Genomic DNA, 16,024 nt, shown 5'->3' with positions numbered 1-16,024 from the left:
GTCTACTAGTAGCATAATACAATGTGTTAGCAGAGCTCAGTGTGTGGTCTTAACATTTGTAAAGAAAACAGTAAGATAAAGTTAAGCTATTGACTTAAAAGGAATGGGAAATTGAGTTTAGGTTGAAAAATAATGGTTTGCGGAAATAACCAGGATTGGGTGGAAAGAAGTGTGGAATGTACTGAGAATGAGGGCTTCCAAGGGATCTCTTCAGCGGTAACACTCACTTGTTTCCTTCTCACAACAGCAGCCAAGTAAGGTTTGCTGTGGACATTACTGACAGCAGCACTGTCTGTAATTCCGACAGTTAAAAAAATTCTGCCTGTTTAATACACAGATGTGTGTGTCAGAAGCACTAAAATGAAATAATAAAGCAAAAAGATTCAGGAGGTCAAGGTAAACACAGGGTCTTCACTTCCTTGCATGAAAACTTGTTGAAATAATTGTTGTTCCCTCCACCACTACTCACATTTCAAGCCAGCAGAGAAAAGAGCCCTTAAACTTTCGTACACTGTACATACTGTAACCAACTACCTCTCAATTACAAAATCTGCTTTGTCAAATGCCCTAAGGATAATTAAAACACTCTTAATGTGATTTCAATGGACACATTCCCTTATAGAGAAATACTTACGTTAAATGTACACAGAAAATTGATTTCTGAAGTAGCTTTAAGAAAAGAGAGAAAACTAAGCCTAAATTAGAGCCAACTACCTAGCTTCCACACTAAACAGTATTTTTTCTCTCAAGTTGACTGGCTTTTGAAATGCTGCATTTGAGCTTTCTACCTTCACCAGCTTAGTTTTCCAAGCAGAGTTTCTGATAAGTCACACCTTGTAACTCCAAACTTGTTAATTTAGTTTTCAAATGAAGCGTCCTCTTTCTTACCTCTCCCTCTCCTCTTCACTCTGAAAACAAACATAAACATTTTCAGTAAATAGAAGGCTAATTTAAGAGAGAAAAGGGAAGACTTACAAATAAAATGCTAACTCTAGTATTTTTTATTGAATTATCTTAGCGTCATAGATTAAATGAGGATGTGGTCTGTTTGTTAAAAGAGCACATTCACGGGAAGGGGAAACACCTGATTGTTGATTTTTTTTTTGCGCATAGATCATACTATGGAGGTGACAGCCACAATTAACTCCTTGTGCATCAGAGCATCAGGAGGGACTGCACTGCCCCTGAGAGTCTCTTTCTGCAACATTAAGCCACCCTCTGCCACTGCAGTTTTCCATTTGTAATCCTCCAGAAGAAAAGTTGGCATCTGAGTTAGTACAGCTCTGAAAATAATTATAGAAGAAAAATTACAGGGAGAAAAATAAAGACTTATTATACAACACAGAGTACCGTCATAGTCTAAACCCTTTCTGTTTGATCAAGTATTTCCTTTCAGGAAGTCCATTTTCAAAGCTCTGAGGGACCATTCCATTCACAGCAGTGTTTTAGAAAAGGAAAACTCTAGAAATGTGTATTTTGCTTGGAATCAATTGGCTATCTAATATTTCTAAATGCAGACTGAAAAGGTTCAAACTCCAACCACTCTAGGCACTAATAAAGCTAATTTCTGTGAACATTCTTCTATTTAATTACACAAGTACCCATTAAAAATATCACTTCTCCTACTGCTATTTGTGAGAATAATGTTATCAGAAAGAATGAGAAATTTTGTTTCCAGCAATGCACTTAATGTCTACTGGAAAAAAAATACATCTAATATGTTCCAAGTCCCACTAAGATACCAAAGAAAAATAAATAGATAATATATGAAAGTGGGTGGTTATCAGGAAAATATATCTTAATATTTATACCATTTCAGCTATTTGACTGCCTCCAATCAAATGTAGCTAAGCATGTATCTCTTTCTTTCTGATGTCATATTCTTTCCCTAAAACAAATGCATTGGTTGCATGCAGAATTTTGTTTGACTATGGCCACATTATCAGCCAGTGTTTCAAACCATAAACATGCAGCATAATGCAGTGCCATATATTCTGATAAGGAAGTGCACTTAGGATCAGGGGTGTGCAGCTCTGCCTGTGCTGCTGCTCAAAGGGCTCATGTGAAACAGATCCATAAAGGCTGGGAAAAAGAGGAGAGCCAAATGCCAGCCCTATTAGACCCAGAGAATTAATTCCCCTCTTCAGAATAACGTTGGTGGGGTGCAGAGCACCATGAACATCCATGATGTCAGGACAAAGTTTGGCCCCACAGTGCAACAGGGAGCTCAGCTACTTCCACCCTCATTCACTGTTCATAAGAGACATATTGAAAACTGAGGGTTTAGTATGAACTCAGCTATGAGCTTCTCCTCTTTTACACTGTATTTCTATTACCTCACTTCAGAGAGGTTCATCACCTTTCAATGAAACGTTTTGGAAAACACCAGTAGTTATTAAAAACAACACTTCACCCAGGAGTTTCAGGCATCAAGCTGTCTGAATGCAGTTCATTGCTTGCACTTTTACGTAGAAAAATACACACACATGCATATGTACTCCATGCATGTACAACTCTATGTAAAGTCGCTTTGATGCTGGAATGTAGCAACTCTTAGCAGGAACAGCAAGAAGGAAGAAGCTGCAGAACTAATTTGGTAAAACAGAGTTTAAAGATAAATTTCAGCTTGGATTTTCCATCATAGTGGTATTAATAGTGAAGGTTGTTTTGGAGTGGGACAGAAGGGAGACTTGCTTGTTTGGCTGTGCCTTTAGCAATTGGGGGTGAAGAATTTCCCAAAGAATTCTGTACTTTTGCAATTGATCTAACAGAAAAATAACTCTACTGTTATAATGCAAAAGATTGCTATAATTCTGCAAGGGGCTTTGAACAGTTGAGACAGTTAAATATTACTGGCTTTGTAACACAGCCAACAAGTGTGTATTGGGCACTACAAACACTGGATCTTGAGTCTCTAGCAAAAGCATTGCAGTCAAAATTCTTTCAAGACTTTGAGCTTAGAATTTGAAGCTTTTCAGGAAGACGAATTCATAATACCTTGAATATTTATTTGTATTTACTTTAAAATTAATAGACATAGCCTCCTCTAGAGCATCTATAGGTTCCAGAGGTCATTCTGAGTCACACTATGGAGGAGACTGTCTGTCTCCAGATATATACAGCAATTGTGAATCACACTCTCCATTCAGGCACTGAATTTATGTGTCTACAGTTAGGCTGTGTTAATGTCGCCCTCATCTCTTCCTCCTTCTGGCTCCCAGGATGGTGCTGAGCCATGCTGAGTCCACCTTTTGTAAAGCTGGGCTGAAGCTCTTGCCCTGTGTGTTCAGACAATGGAGCATTCCAGTCCACTGATGGCTCCAGAAAATTTTCGGGGATCTCCCACTGCTGCCCAAGATTGTCTATGCAATTGTATTGTTCTCCTTCCTCAATCCCCTAGGCTTGAGAAAAATCAATTCAGAAAACAAAAGGCATTCTTGGCTTTAGAAAGTCATTAAAGCACAGGTTGCATGTGATGCAAAACCATTAAGCCTGCACTTAATCCTATTTACTTGCTTAAATCAGTCTCCGTCCTGTCCTAAGTGCGTGTATGGGATCAAGTACCTCCCTGAACACTTGGCTGAATCAGAAAGGATTACTCTTGCATGGTACTTCAGCACGGAACAGGGGGGATGTGATGCTAAAGTTCTGCTCAATTACTGCAAATACCTCCTTGCAATCCCATATTGAGTGAGTGAGTCATGCCTGGATTTCCATACACTGTGCCACCAACTCTCATGAGCTGCTTACATTGCAGTGTACTGAGTTTCAACCTGGCATGGTGAATCACCTTCCCTCTGGGAAATGCGTGCAAAACCTTCTTTATTAGGGAAACAACACTTGCAGAGCCCCTGACAGGCATCATACATTTGGAGACCTTAATTCCACACAGTCCTTAATAAACATGCCATATAATAACTTCACATCCTTAATAAACATGTCAGATGTTCAGGCATTTCACACCTGTGTGACCTTGCTCTTTGGAAGCTCAGGGAATGCTCTCCATTTATAAGAAGCTAGACGATGAGCAGTGTATTATAAAAATTCATTTGTTTTCATATTATGGAGCTGTACAGATGCATTGAGAACAGTCAGAAGACAGATGCTCTGTTATTAATTTTGAGTAATTCTGCAAGGCTCACTCTGAATGCACTCATATACCAAGAAATGAAAACAGATGAAAATTATTTGACTTCGGTGTTATTCCACGGCAGCTGAAAAGAAAGAGATGGCAGTTTGGACACAAAGCCAGGCAAGAAAGAGTGCGTTTTGTGCATTTTGTGCTTTTCCATTCTCTTCATTCAAACAGCTCTGTTACAGTACCCTGGCTTCAAAGGACAAATTTTAGAGATCTTCCTGCTGCTCATGCTGATGAGTCAGATATTGTTTGTTTTTTGACAGAATTAATTGTTTTCTTGAACTCTCATGTCTCTCTTTCTATCAGAAGCCTAATCATAAAATCCGAAGCCCAGCATTTCCAGCTATTCAAGGTTCATCAGCTCTGCAGTTTGTGTTAATGAGCTTGGTTCTTTGAATTCACCCCTGCAATTTTATACTAGATGAGAGCCTAAGCCATTATCCATTTTTGGGAGCAGTCATCAACATTTACTTACCTTTAGAAATGATGAGAGTTTACCTTTCTCAGAAAAGCTAATGGCAATTTCCTCAGCTGAGCTTGTTGCGCCATTCAAAAACACTACAGACGCCTATCAGAAGCATGACCACCACTCACCATGCTTGCTGATGGAAGGGTCTGTCCTTACAGAAACTTTTAAAAGAAGCAGAGGGAAGGAGGGCCAACTTTCCTTATCTTTCAGTGGAAGCCCAGAAACGAAACCCCTTCAGATATATTTTAAAACCCAGCCTATATTGCACCTCCCTGAAACAAAATATCCATCCATGGATTTCCAACTGTGATTATGCACTGAACTAGATGAATGTTCTTTAGCTCAAAGTCCAGGCTCAGCTTCCAAATGTCTTGTGTTTGCATCTGCACTGTGTGGAGTCATACAATTAGTTTCCCTGTGTGTGGGAGTAAGAGTGGAAAAGGAAGAGATTTGATTTACTGCATTGCACATAGCATTGCACCTGATGTCTAGATCACCCTGCCCCATCATCTCCTCTTTTCCTGAGTCACAAGTGGAGCTCATCAGCTCAGGCATTTTGTTTTCATCAGCAGTACTGCTGTCCCCCAGTAATAACCAAATTATGAACAAGATTAACAGCCTCCTGGGATTTAGACATTTAAAAACAGCAAGGATTTTGCTCCATGGAGGCTGCCCTCAACCCTCTTAGCCTTCACCCTCAGTGAAGGGTGGAGTGAAATTAATGACAAATTTGATGGAGTGGAATTAATGACAATTAATTCAGTATCTCATGCATTTAATTCTCATTACCATCACTTGGATCTACACATAGTTTGCAAGATTTGCAGGTCCCATAACATATGGGCATATGATGGTTCTCTTGTTCCAAAGCAGACTTCAGACTGTAACTAACCTGAAAAAAAATCCTTAGGACCAGAAAGCTGTAAAACAGCCAAAGCTGTTGGATTTGAAACAGAACTACCCAGCTTGAAGGTAGTGGTCATTGTCCTCTAGAATTGCCAATAATATACACAAACACACGTGGATATATCTCTACATAAATCAGTGGAAAATGTAAAAAGGTAAGCATCACTAACTGCTGTCTTGAGTAGCATTAATTTTCCTTTGGTGACAATGCTTCACACTTTTTTGTAGACAGCAAACGGAGACCAGAGTGGCAGAGCCCTCCTGTTCCAGCAGCTGTCATGGTGTTTAACTTTTTCCAGCCCACAGGTGGCCAGGAGAAAAACCACAGAATCATAGAATCATGCTGAGTTGGAAGGGGCCCATCAGGATCATTGAGTCCAAGCCCTGGTCCCATGCAGGGTATCCCAAGAGTCACATCATGTTCCTGAGAGCATTGTCCAAATGCTTCCTGAGCTCTGTCAGTCTTGGTGCCATGACCTGGGGTGCCTGTTCCAGGGCCCAACCACACCCTGGGGGAAAACCTTTCCTGGTATCCAACCTTGTTGGGAAGGATGAAAGCTTGACAAGAAAGTCACACAGATATGTATGCTTAGCAGAAAGATTTTTGAATGTAGAATCTGATAAAGGAATAGAGATGGAAGCAAGTTTTGATATAGAAGAAAAGAATTGCTGAGCCAGTCTTACTGGATACCAAGAAGGCAAAGGGTATGTTAGTTAGAAGGGGTTTTTATGGCTTAGAGCAAAGGATAAACCCGCCTCACACAAGATGTTTTTACCAAGCAGAAACATATCACAGGCAAACAAGTCAGCAAATATTGCGAGTAGAAAAAAGGTCTCAGAATTTTCCACTACAGGAAAACTTAAAAACAACTTCTAGCTTAAACTGTAATGTACTAACTTTTAGTGATTGGAGAATAGTAACATGAATATGGTAATTATAGTAGTTATGATAGGCTATAGGTAATAGTTAAGGTATAGATTTGTTCTACTGTATTAAGATGCTAAGAAAAGGAAAGTCTAAAATGCCATATAACAAAAACCAAAGGGTCTCCAGGCCTGCCTGTGGCTGGAGCTGACAGCTGTAGGCACAGGCTCTGTCACCAAAAACCCTGGACTGCTGTAACATCTTGGATGGAATAAACTGCATTGTGAAGAGTTCCACATCCCTCATTTGGCTCTTACACAACCTAAACCTCCCCCAACTCAACTTCAGGCCATTTCTTGGAGTCCTGTCACTGGTGTCAGAGAGTGAGCAGATTGGAACCTGCCCCTTGCAAGGATATTGGAGCCCTAGTGAGGTCTCTCCTCAGTCTCCTCCAGCTGAACATACCAATGTCCTCAGAAACTCCTCACCTTCAGGCTCTTCATCATCCTCATGGCATCCTTTGGTCTCTGACAGTTTAATGTCATTTTTATATCATCATGCCCAGAACTGCACCCAATATTCCAGGTGAGGCTGCCCCGGCCTAGCGCAGAGCAGGACAATCCCTGACTGGCCTGGCTGGCCATGCTGGGCCTGGTGTCCCCAGGACAGGGATGTCCCTGCTGGCTCCAGGGCACTGCTGGCCTGTGTCCAGCTGGCCATCAAACAGGATTTCCAGGACCATCCCAGGGGCAGAATCCAGCACCTTCCCTTGTGGAACTTCACCCAAGTGGTGATTGTCCAGCCCTTTAATTTGTCAAGGTGGCGTCTGCAAGAGCCTCTCTTCTTTTGGGGCAGTCAACAGCTCCTCCCAGCTTAATGCTGCTGTCAGACTTCGTGTACCTTCCAGGTCTGCATTCAGGTAATTTCTGAAGATGTTGAAAAAAACCTGCCCTAAGATGGAGCCCTGCAAAACCCCACTAATGACAGGTGACCACTCTGATGTTACTTAATTCTCTAGAACTCTTTCCTCCCAACCCATGAGCCAGCTGCTCACTCATCACATGATGTGTTTATCCAGCTGTGGGATGGATATTTTGTCCAGAAGGATCCTGGGAAAGACAGTATGGAAAGCTTCACTGAAATCCTAAAAGATTACATTAGCTGGTTTCCCTTGATCCACAAGGAGAGTTATCTTACTGTAAAAGGAATCAGGTTTGGCAAGCAGGACTTTCCCCTCATAAAGCTATGCTGGCATTGTTCTTCAGGTGTTTTTCGATACCTCCCAGATAATCTTCTTCATGATTTTACCAGACAGTGAAATGAGACTGACAGGCCTGTTGTTTCTGGGGTTTTCCTTCTTGCCCTTCTTGAAAATCACAACAATGTTCACCCACTTCCAGACATCTGGGACCTCTCCAGTTCCTGGCTGCTCAAAAATCATAGAGGGAGGCTTTGGGATGACATCAGCAGCTGACGATTCTCAGGCAAATCCCATCAGGCTCCACAGACCTGTAGGGATCCTGTTGGAGCAGCAGATCCCACATAAGGGTCAGCTGGGAGTTTATTGTTCTTGCACCTGTGGTCTTCCAGCTCAGGGCACTGAGACTCCTCTGGTCCATCATCCATATTGAAGGCAGAGGTAAAGAGTGTTTTAAACACCTCTGCCTTGTCTGTCTCAGTTTGTGAGGTGACCATCCTCATCCTGGAATGGGGTAATGTTATTTTCTACATTGGCTTTTGTCATTAATATATTGGAAAAAAACTCTTGTTAGATGAGCACTAGCACTTCAGCTAACCAGAAAAATAACACAGGTGGGGGCAGGATCACCTTTTGTTTGCCCTGAAGAGGGGAAGGCTGAGTCATCTTCCCATGTTTAATAGCTTATTGTGCCGTCTGTGTGACTGCTGTTCAAAAACCTTCTGATCTGGGGTAATGCTTGGCATATCCTCAGTAGTGCTGCTGACAAATAAGGTTGCCCAGAAGTCCCTCAGCCAGATTAAAATGTTATTTATGATTTTTTTTTTTTTGCTTCAGGTAATACATGAATTCCCAGCACTGCTTTCCTCTGCTAGAAAAAACTTTGGCTTTATCCTGACAAACACTCCTGGAACAAGATGAAGCTGGCTGCAGGAGACAGCTGGCAGACAGGATTTGTGTGACAGCGCCTGCACTGAGCAGACCAGAGCTGGAGCAGAATGAAGCAAGAAGAAGAGTGAAAAGGGTGCAAGAGACCTGCATGGATGAACAAGGAACTCCTGCCATTATGCAATAGCAAACAGGAAATACACAGGAGATGGAAGCAGGGTCAGGCCACTTGCAATGAACACAAAGAGATTGTCAGAGTAAATGGAAATGAGACAAGGAAAGCCAAGGCCCATCTGGAATTAAATCTAGCCAAGGATGTCAGGAACATGCCAAAATTCAACAAAAGAAATGCAGGGTCCTGCAGCTGGGCAGGAATAACCCCGAGCACCAGCACAGGCCAGGGTGCTCTGCTGGCAAACAGCTCTGCAGAGAAAGACCTGCAGGTCCTGGGCGACAAAGAGCTGTCCCTGAGCCAGCAGAGTGTCCTGGGGACAAGGAGGCCAAGGGGATCCTGGAGTGCCCTTGGGAGAGCATTGCCAGCAGGTCAGGGAGGGATCCTGCCCCTCTGCCCAGCCCTGGAGGCACCTCTGGAGGGCCGTGTCCAGCTCTGGATCCTCAGGGCAGGAGGAACACAGAGCTCCTGGAGCAGGGCCAGCAAAGGCTGTGGGGGTGAGGAAGGGCCTGGGGCATCTCCCTCACCAGGAAAGGCTGGGGGAGCTGGGGCTGCTCAGCCTGGAGAGGAGCCCAGCCCTGAGAGGGGCCTCATCCCTGGGTGTCCCTGTCTGCAGGGAGGTCCAGGACCTGCTCTGTAGGGACAATGGGACAAGAGGAATGGACAGGAATTGATACCCAGGAAGTTCCAGCTGGGCATGAGGCAGACCTCCTTCCCTGTGCAGTGACTGAGCCCTGAACAGACTGCAAGAGAGGCTGTGGAGTTTCTCTTCACTGGAGATATTCCAGAACCTGGACACAACCCTGTACCACATGCTCTGGGATCACCCTGCTGGAGCAGGGAGGTGGGACCAGATCACCCACCGTGGTCCCTTCCAACTGGACCCATCCTGGGATTCTTGGATTCTGTGAATGACTTGCTTTCTTCTGCTCTTAACAGAAAGGCTGCCAGCTGGGAGCTGCCAGCTTCCAGAGCTCTTTCTCCCTGGATGCTGCTCAGCAGCTTCCTTGACATGTCTGCTTTCTGCTCAGGACAGGCAGAGAAACCCACATCCCACTGCTGCCCAGACACAGAATAATCCTCACTGCCTTTGCTGCTCCTCTGCAACAACAATCTGCAGTTTCGAACAGACAGGTCCCTCCACTGAGGGGATTACGTACGTTTTCTCTGTCATTACAATTTACTCAGATTGCACTTAATATTCTGAAATATTGAATTTCCACGTACAATACGGCCCAAATACATTGGAAAAGGTCCCATCTTCCTTGCTCAGCAGACAAAGCTGTGGTTTTAGTGTTCTCAGCTGCCTTTTGCTTTCCTTTGCCTCCTTCCTATGCTTCCCCACCACCTTTTCAAAACTCTGCTTTTCCCAATCTGTTCTACTGCAGAGAAGCTGCAGCACTTCCAGGCTTTTCCTGGAGACTGAGCTACCCAGCTCCTTTCCCACTACTCTCATCTGAATTCCAGCTGCAGCAGGGATGTGCAGGATGAGCACGATGGTGGGAATTAATTGCCAGTATGGTGCTAGGACCCAGAGGTGTTGGAGCTCCTCGTTGGGCAGTGCAGATGTCACTGAAGCATCTTTACAGCACAGCCTGGCCTGTGATAATTTGTCAGCTCTCCTGCTGAGATAGCTTCCCATGTTACCCTTTCCTAGGTTTCCTCTTGCTGGATTGATGTTTACTTTGCCTGCAATTCCCCCAGGTTTCTCTTTATTAAATTCTGCTTTCCACCCATGTGCTTTGTGCCTTTTGCTTTTCTGTGCCTGTGATTCTGGTGTCTGTTGCTTTGCATTAATTTGCAGCCCTCGCCAATTCTAACTAATCCTTCCAAGTATCAAATCTCATTACTCTCTGCTTGTTTCTTCTTCTGAATCATAGATGAGGGTGTTAAAATAGAGCAACTCCTGACACCTATCCCTGTGCCATTGTATTATACAAACACTCTCCAGTTTTCTATATTGTCACCTATCATTTTGTTCTGGTCCTTCAGTCAACTTTGAAATGAGAATGTTCCTTCCAAGCCTGATTTACATTAATTTATCAGAGAGGAATTTCGTCAGTGTGTCAAGTGTTTCACTACAGTCCAAGTCTGGTTGGTTTTGCTCTCCTGCAACAGTGCCCTCTAGTGCTTTCTTTGGCTTGGATCCTTTCAGAACAAAAACATCAGTGATACTGCCAGGCAACACTTGTTGCTCACTGCTCAGCGTGTTTTGGCCTTCTGAATACCTGGTGGTACAAAACACTGTGTGCAATCTAGGTTTCACTTCTCTGCTAAGACCCTGACAGTCTTTTTATAGTGACAAAGTTCATCTGCTGCAATTATCTGGTACAGGGTATTGTTTCTTAAGCACGACCTACTACAGGAGTAATATTTTCAAGGAAGCATGGGAGCAGAGGAAAACACAGATTTCAGATAGCTGTTTGGTTTTCATCTTGTTCAGCTGCAAACCCTTAGATGTGTTCCTTGCTGTTTCAGGTTACAATGTAAGAAAGCTTGGGTGGAAACGGAGCAAGGTAGGTTGGAAAGCAGCTTCTAAATATACGAAGCTGGTAAACAGATGTAAAATAAGAAAAGTTTCCTCTTTGCAGCTCACAGCTCACATTTGGTTGAAGGGTTTCCTGGTGCTGCTGGTGTTACTTGTCACTTTGTGCATTGCAGCTGGCTGTAGCAAGCCAGTCCCTTTCTCATTCTGCTCCTGCTGAACCTGACAGCAGCTGATCTGATGGGAGTGCCCATGCTGTCAGCAAATTCATCCTCCTGCCCTGGGGCAGTGCCAGCCTCCCCAGGGGTTGCAATCTTTATCAGGAGAGCCTTTATTTCTGGATAGACATGCAGTACATCAGAGGTACCAGATTTAACAGTGCACCCAGAATAATCATATTTTTGATGGCAGCTGTCCCCACTGAGTGACACAGAACTCTTTTAACTGGGCATAATTTTGTCCCCTGGTAGGGACTAATAAATAACATCATTTTTGAAGTGGAAGGGGAATTGGGGAATGTTTGTTTTGTGTTCTGGTGTGAGAAAATGTGGTGTGTTTTTCACAGTCAGCAATAAAAAACACCCTCAGGTCTTATTTTCCTAGTTAGCAAGAGGACTGTGTATTATAAAAACACTGACAGGTGCCTTCGTATTCAGCGTGCTGACACACCATGCAGAGCACTCAAGCTGCCTTGAAACTCATGGAACATGTTAAAACATTAAAAAAAATTATACCAAATAATTGGACAATTACGAATTACTGAGAATATCCTTCATTTTACCAGCAGAAAATTACACCCTTAACTGCGAAGATAATTTTGATAAAATCAACACTCTGGGCTATGAATTTATCAAGCAAGCAAAGGTTGATTACCATTACTTGATAAAAGCATCGAATTGTCAATAATAATGTAATATCAGCATGAAAACCTCTTGCTCTCTCTACTTAACAAATCATCTTATCTATTCGTACAACAATTGCAGCATACAAGTTAAAATAGTAGTCTTGATTTCACCATCAGTTAAATGGAGGGAAAAAACCAATATTACTGTGAAGAGCTGAAAAGCTGTTTTGTAGTTTTCATATTGCCTTGGGACCTTTGGAAGGAACTGCTCCCTTGCAGGAAAAGCACAGCACCTTTTTCTTCAGCTGGTCTAGGCCATATGTTTCAATTCTAATTGAAGCATGAACTTGAAATGAAGATGGCTGCCACCTCATCATTAGCTGCATGAAGTGTTCCCCCTGACTTCCCTAGGTTCATCAATGCCATGATTTTTTCCATCCTTTCATATTTCTCTATGGACAACAAGTCTCCCTCCAGCTGAAAACATTTTTTTCTTAGCCTCTACTTCCCCATTCCTAAATGAAACTCCCTCCACGGTAAAATGGATGTAATCCATGGTGCTTTACTGGGCAATGTATAACCACAGACTCATGGGATCACTGAGGTTGGAAAAGCCCCCTAAGATCCTCAATTCAAGCTGTTAAACCAGCACTGCCAAGCCCACCACTAAACCATGCCCCTGATCACGATGTTTATACAGTTTTTAAATCCCTACAGGACAGGTGACTCTGCCACTTGGCAGCCCGTCAAAAGGTGAAAGGCAGGTAGAGAATGAAAAAAACACTCTAGTGTTCGTAGTGGAGCACAGGCTTTGTAATCAGAGACAATGTACCATTTTTATTTCTGGTATATTTTATGTGTTTTACTTCCCCCAGTTTTAGCTTTGTTTGAGGTCAAGTACTCGCTCTGCATCACTCAAACATGAAAAAAACAGATAAGAATCTTCCTCATCATTAGGGAGTGTGAACTCAGTGACACTGGGCAAATGCTACTGAAATGCTGGCATTTAGAGTAGAGACTGCTGGAGCTGGTGCCTTCTGATCTCAAATCCAGCAGGGCCCAGATTCACTGTGCCAGCCAGAGGGACATCACCTCTCCAAACTGATTCCAAAGGGCTGAGAAGACGGGCACAAAGCCCACCCACAGGGCCTGGGGACACCAGAGAATCCCTCAGAACAAATCTGCTTGGAGGTGCCAGGACAGCCTTGCAATTGACACAGGGACTCAGAGCACCTGGAGCACAGCCCAGGGAAATATGCAACTGCAATCTTCCTCTGCAGGAAGAAGGACAACTTCTGCCTCTCCTCAGCTGCCATCCCTGTGACATCAGCTCTGCTGCCCTCTACCTGAGCAGAAAAACAATGAAAAATTTTCCTCAACAAACCATCCCTTGTAAAAGTGGGCAAGATCATTCTCATGATTCATTTGGTCTCCAGGCCTTGAAATGTACTGGGAGCTGTCTGTGACAGGATTGCAGGAGGGACACCGACCTGCTGCCACAGTTACAGAAACTGCTGAACGGTAGAATTGCCTCAACATCTTCAGCAAACTCCCGGAAATTCTTGACCGTGGCTGTGCCTAGGTCAATCCCCATTCAATGTCACTACCAACCATCTGAGTCCACCAATAATCCCTGCCTCCCACAGCTTTCAGCAGGAAAATCGAGTGAAGCTGGCCTGATCTTCTGTGCTCACAACTGGGCCCCACTCTCTGGTCACACTCCTGGCTTGGGTCCTCCCCAGCAGGGCCTGTGCTGGACAAGAGAGCAAACCAGAAAAGTCAGAGATGCAGATGGGAAAGAAAAGCCTCAAACTGACATTTGAAATAAGCACTCACTCAATAAGAAAATGGACTACATGCCCACAGCTCCACATTTCTGCAGGAGGGAAGAACGGAAAAAGGAGTGCAAAGAGCAGGAGGGATTGTGCTCACCCAGCTCATCACCAGGCTCGGAGCTCCATCTCGTGGATGTTGGCCACCAGCAGCACTGGCCACTGGCCAAGGGGCCTGGAGGCCACCAAATCTCTAGGGCATCTGGAGCTCAGCAGGGCTCTCAGAGCCATGGACACGCTTTCTCATGGCCTTTTACTTATTGCTTTTTAACGGTATCCACTTTGCCTTTCTCAGCATTGAATCTCTCTTATATCCACGTTGGAGTCACTGATGGACAAAGCTGAACCTCTGGCAGGGCTGTCTGAGAGTTCCTCCTGCTCTGCCATGGCTCAGGGCTGCTTTGTGTCAGCCCAGTAGTGAATGGGAAAACATTTGTCATCTTTGAGCTGAGACGTTGCTCTGATCCTTCCAGAGGCACTGGGTCAGACTCAGACCTTCTAAAGATGTGCACTGTCTGTATGTCAGCTTTGAAATAGTCCACCCTAAATATCATGGTGCTGTAGGTACATCAGTTACAGCCTTTTCTTCAGAGAGAATCAAGACAAAGCCATGAGAGATTGGGATGGAGCCTCTATTCAGGCACCAGGAATAGCGATGGGGCAGAGGTCAGTGGAAAGCTGCTGGAGAAACACAGTGTATTATGGACTGCTCAATGTACATTTCCTGCAGAGGAAATATCCCAATGAAAAGAGATGTAAAAATCTGAGTTGATGTTCAAGGCAGTAACATGAGAGTAGTGGTGAGCATTGCTGACTTGGGGGCTTTATGGACAAAGTGAAGAAACCCTGCCCTGAGAAACAAAAGGTGTAATTTAATCCTCTGGACGCTGTCACTCTGGACAGTGAATATTCTTGAAGCACAGTCAAGCTAAATTGGCTGTAGTTCTTTAAGGATCATTTAAACACATCAATGCTAAACAATTTACAGAAGAATAAGAATCCAAAAAAATAAAAAAGCCATCCCTCTACAGAACTAATAAATGTGGAGAAGCTAAAGTTTTCTAATTAAAACAGAAGTTAATGGCAAACACCTAGGAAAGATTCAGCTGGCAGCATCCGGCAACACTTCCCTGGGTACAATGGCCTTTGGAGAAGATGCTGGAGCAAAGTTTGCACATCAAAGCTCACATACTCCCCAAAAGCAGAACTCTCATTTTTACCACATGACAGAGATGTGTCTGACTGCCAACCAAGCCCTAAAGAAAGTAGCCACCTGGACCCTTTCCAAGATATTCTTAATTATCAGCTGAGCCTGCAGGCAGCTTCTTTTCTCATCTTCCATAGCCCTTGAAGCCCTGGCCTGGTTCCCTGCACTCACCTGTGTCTTGACCAGCAGTGTGCCAGGCACCCATCTTGAGGAGCTGGAAGGATCAGAGCAACATCTCAGCTCAAAGATGACAAATGTTTTCCCATTCACTACTGGGCTGACACAAAGCAGCCCTGAGCCATGGCAGAGCAGGAGGAACTCACAGACAGCCCTGCCAGAGGTTCAGCTTTGTCCATCAGTGACTCCAACGTGGATATAAGAGAGATTCAATGCTGAGAAAGGCAAAGTGGATACCGTTAAAAAGCAATAAGTAAAAGGCCATGAGAAAGCGTGTCCATGGCTCTGAGAGCCCTGCTGAGCTCCAGATGCCCTAGAGATTTGGTGGCCTCCAGGCCCCTTGGCCAGTGGCCAGTGCTGCTGGTGGCCAACATCCACGAGATGGAGCTCCAAGCCTGGTGATGAGCTGGGTGAGCACAATCCCTCCTGCTCTTTGCACTCCTTTTTCCGTTCTTCCCTCCTGCAGAAATGTGGAGCTGTGGGCATGTAGTCCATTTTCTTATTGAGTGAGTGCTTATTTCAAATGTCAGTTTGAGGCTTTTCTTTCCCATCTGCATCTCTGACTTTTCTGGTTTGCTCTCTTGTCCAGCACAGGCCCTGCTGGGGGAGGACCCAAGCCAGGAGTGTGACCAGAGAGTGGAGCCCAGTTGTGAGCACAGAAGATCAGGCCAGCTTCACTCGATTTTCCTGCTGAAAGCTGTGGGAGGCAGGGATTATTGGTGGACTCAGATGGTTGGTAGTGACATTGAATGGGGATTGACCTAGGCACAGCCACGGTCAAGAATTTCCGGAGTTTGGTGAAGATGTTGAGGCAGTTCTACCATTCAGCAGTTTCTGTAACTG

The sequence above is a fragment of the Camarhynchus parvulus genome, chromosome Z, assembly GCF_901933205.1.
Source record: "Camarhynchus parvulus chromosome Z, STF_HiC, whole genome shotgun sequence".
In the NCBI taxonomy this organism is placed as follows: Eukaryota; Metazoa; Chordata; class Aves; order Passeriformes; family Thraupidae; genus Camarhynchus; species Camarhynchus parvulus.
This window is presented reverse-complemented; position numbering follows the sequence as displayed.